At 49.5% G+C, this 4,207-nt stretch overlaps 1 long non-coding RNA gene across 1 annotated transcript; it reads left to right on the top strand.

The window, feature by feature from the left end:
• The first annotated feature begins 2,067 nt into the window (after positions 1–2,067).
• On the top strand, positions 2,068–3,798 carry LOC119852518. Its single transcript, XR_005291703.2, has 3 exons — positions 2,068–2,387; positions 2,579–2,647; positions 3,680–3,798. It is a non-coding gene; the product is annotated as an uncharacterized LOC119852518 (long non-coding RNA).
• The last annotated feature ends 409 nt before the right edge of the window (positions 3,799–4,207 follow it).

Below are 4,207 nucleotides of genomic sequence, written 5' to 3'. Positions count from 1 at the left end.
CTGCCCTCCCAGCAAACACACGCTCGGATACTTCCTCAGCAAGCAAACACACACACTCGGATACTTACCAGTCCCAGGCAAACTCCAGCTGTGAGCTGCTCTGCTGTCCCCGCTGCTCCGCTGGTTCGCTGCCGCTCAGCTGGTTCGCGAGGCTCTGGCTATTTTTAAACAGCCAGGCTTGATGGAAGTTCACAAACCATGACAGATCTTTCTGGTGATTCAACACGTTCTGTACTGGATTTCTTCAGGATTCCCCTAGTTGTGGTTATGTGGAGGAAGTTCAATTTCTTCAGGGAGCAATCTATTCCAATGTTCAGATACCACCTCTGTTTCGGCAGGTCAGTGTGTCCCGAAATGCACCGTAACATGACCAAGAGAAAGGAAATATGGCTATTTAGTAAAGCCCTTTTGATGCTAAAGCAACACATACATGCAGATCACAAGACTAGCTCCCTTGTGGGACTGTACAGGTAGGGCCCATGTGATGTGGCAGGGCCTAGGTGATGTGGATACTCTCCAGGGGCACATGGATGGGGTGATGAATCTCCTTTCTCTTCCACCCCCCTGGTCTTTAGAGCTTGTCAGCCACACAGTAGGAGTGGAATTATAATGCTCACATAAATGTCGGCAGGCAGTGTCAAACCTGGGACCTTTGGAGCTAAATGCATGAGCCTCTACTGCATGAGCTAAAAGCCACATGTCTCTTAGCTAAGGCTGTAGCAGACTCATTAATCTCTAAGTGGTCTCTGCGCCACTAGTGGGGACAGAGCACCACTTCTATGAGGTGTGTAGGTTACACAGGCTATACTTCCTAAAGGGGTGTAGCATCAGGCACACTAACCCCTGTGCCGGGTAGTTCCAGGAGGGTGGGTGTCACTCCCTTCAGTGCTGCCTCAAGGGCAGTGCAGCACCACACCACACTCAGTGTGGGCCATTCTGTCATGGCTGTCTGAGTACAGAGAAGCTTCCGGCCTTGGAAAGGAGGGGTTGCACCCCAGCATAGGTGCCCCATTTCTCTTCCCCAGCTACGGTGTTGCTATTTTAAGGGAACTAACAATAATAGAGTAGAGAATTAATACCTCAATATCGCACGTTGCTATTCTCCATTTGCTATGATCTGATCTGACACGCCTTACATGAGCACAGCTTGTTCATAGGACACGCACCTCCCTGACATACTTCTTGGGAGGGGCACTAGTGCACTCCTGGAATAGATGATTTTACCCCAATCACTACCAGGATCCACGTTCCACCTGATTGGCTTTCATCTTACCTCTGGTGGCCCTGGAGAGCAGTGTGAGAACAGCAAACACAAGGTAAGGTACCCTCATGGCAGGAGGTTGGCTGGATCTCAGCAAGTCTGGAGAGAAGAGACACAGACAGAGAGTCTTTAAAGAATAAAGCAGAAAAGTCCTTGTATTTATAGCAAGCTTCTTAACAGAGAGCCGGGTGCTGGGAGAAGCATAAATCAGCCTATCTTCAATTGCACATTGTTTGCAGGTTAACCCCCATTGATGTCTCTCTGAGCCAGTGGGTCCAGTCACAATACAAACCTCCCATTTATTCGTGTCACGTCCCTTCCCATGTGACACATGTTCAGTGCCCAACACCTGGAAGCCAGACGTGCCGGTGGAATTCTCCCTCCTTCACGTGTAGCTCCCAGACCCTGTTGCTGTTTCCCTCAGCTGCTTCCTACTTGTCTTGGTAGCTCTGTCCCCAGGTTACAATGAGAGCTTCTTCTGCTTTCTGTGGCTACTTCAGCCTTCGTGGGGTCTTGCCAGATCTAAGGCAGGATCCCAGGGTTCGCTCTTCCTTTAGTTTCTTGCCAAACCCCCTCCTTTCTAGAGAGTGACTGCAGAGTTCCTTTTTGCAGCCCCCTTCTTGCATTCCACATCCTAGTTTTATAGCAGCTTCGCCTGCTCCTGCCCAGCTGGGCTTCCTCATCCATTAGACCTTGTCAGCCCAGACTCTCCCCCAAGTGTAGCCTGTCACATGCTTAATTGGTCTTCTTACTTATTCAGGCATTGTCATCACAGGGGGTAAACTCTGCACCGCCATCAGAGCTGGGCCACTCAAGTTGGCTGATTGCCATGCCTCCAGTGTGTCCATCTTCCCAGACATTCATTTGAGCTCTGTCGCTGAACAGAGCAAGTCTCCTTCATTTCCTGGAGCACCACTCTGAAGAACTAGCCGTTTACACTCTTCTTGATACAGCTGAAGTATTGCTGTTTGAAGGGAACAAACAGGCAACCCTTTAAAATTCCCTTTGAGCCCAGGGAGCAGCACATGAAGGAGGCAGAATTCCACCTTGCACGTCTGGCTGCCAGGTGTTGGGCACTGTACATGTGTCACATGGGAAGGGACAATGTGACACAAAGAAATGGGAGGTTTGTATTGTGAATGGACCCACTGGCTCAGAGACACATCAATGGGGGTTAACCTGCAAACAATGTGCAATTGAAGATAGGTTAATTTATGGTCTTCCCAGCACCTGACTCTCCACTAAAAAACTTGCTACAAATATAAGGACTTTTCTGCTTTATCATTTAAAGACTCTGTTTGTCTCTCTTCTCTCCAGACTTGCTGAGATCCAGCCGACCTCCTGCCATGAGGGTACTTTACCATGTATTTGCCATGGCCACCGGAGGTAAGATAAAAGCCTATCAGGTGGAACATGGATCCTGGTAGGGATTGGGGTAAAATCATCTATTCCAGGAATGTGCTAGTGCCCCTCCCAAGAAATATGTCGGGCAGGTGCATGTCCTAAGAGCCAGCTGTGCTCATGTAAGGTGAGTCAGATCATTGGATTGTAGCATATGGAGAATAGCAACGTGCGATACTGAGGCATTAATTATCTACTCTCTTATTGGGTGCTGTACAGTAGCTGAGGAAGAGAAGTGGGGCACCTAGGATAGGGTGCAACCCCTCTTTTCCAAGGCTGAAAGCTTCTCTATACTGAGATGCCCGGGACAGAATGGCACCTACCCTGATGTTACCATCCATGATTCTTCAGCAAGGAAAACCAAATTTGAGCTCCTCAGTGATGAATTTGAGCCAATGGCCCACACTGAGTGTGGTGTGGTGCTGCACTGCCCCAAGGGCACCACTAGGGGGAGGGGTGACTCGGGGAAGACACCCACCCTCCTCGAATTACCAGGCTCCCAGGGGCTAGTGAGCCTGACGCTACATCCTGTTAGCGGGTATAGCCTGCCCTCCTACTCCGTGGCTGTCAAGCTCTGAAAGACCAGGGGCATGCAAGAGAAAGGAGATTTCTGTCACCCCATCCTTGTGCCTCTGTGAAGTAGCCACATCACATGGGCCCTGCCTGTACAATCCCAAGAGAGCTAATCCTCTGATGTGCATGTGTGTGTTGCTCTAGCATCAAAAGGGCTTTAATAAATAGCCATATTTCCTTTCTCTTGGTCATGTTCATCCAGGATGGACAAGGATGGTGGCCGAAGCCTCTGTTTGCCAGAAGCTGGGAATGAGTGACAGGGATGGATCACTTGATGATTACCTGTTTTGTTCATTCCCTCTGGGGCACCTAGCATTAGCCACAGTTGGAAGACAGTGTACAAGGCTAGATGGACCATTGGCCTGACCCAGTATGGCTGTTCTTATATTCTTATGTTTTTCTTGTGTTATGGTGCACTTTGGGAACACTGACCTGCTGAAACAGAGGTGGTATCTGAACATTGGAACAATTTACCCCCTGAAGAAATTGAACTTCCTCCACACAACCACAACTAGGGGAATCCTGAAGAAATCCAGTACAGAACGTGTGGGATCACCAGAGGGATCTGTCATGGTGTGTGAACTTCCATCTGTTATTAAACAAGATGACGCCTTGTTGCCTCCACATGTCCTGTGTATTTCTCTCACTCTTCTCTCGCAGCAGTGTTACCATAGCACCGAGAGGCCCCGACTGAGACATGGATCCATTGTTCTTGGTGCTGCACAAACACAATTAAAGGCAGCCCCCCTCCACACACAAAGCTTAAAATCTCCGTGTTTAAGGGTGGAAGAAACAGGAACCCAGAGCAAACAACTGGGTAGCAAGTTAGTAGGTGGTGAGGAACAAGCTGCACTAGGAGGGTGCAGCATGCACACCCCTCCCTGCGTGCTGGCGTGCTACCGGAGGGTCTGATCCTCCCCAGCAGAGACACAGGCGTAATGCTTATTTCCACCAGTAGCCCTACTGAAGTCA

Source organism: Dermochelys coriacea, chromosome 3, assembly GCF_009764565.3.
Source record: "Dermochelys coriacea isolate rDerCor1 chromosome 3, rDerCor1.pri.v4, whole genome shotgun sequence".
Taxonomy (NCBI): Eukaryota; Metazoa; Chordata; order Testudines; family Dermochelyidae; genus Dermochelys; species Dermochelys coriacea.
Note: the sequence above shows the minus strand (reverse complement) of the source record. Positions and strands in the feature narration are given on the sequence as shown.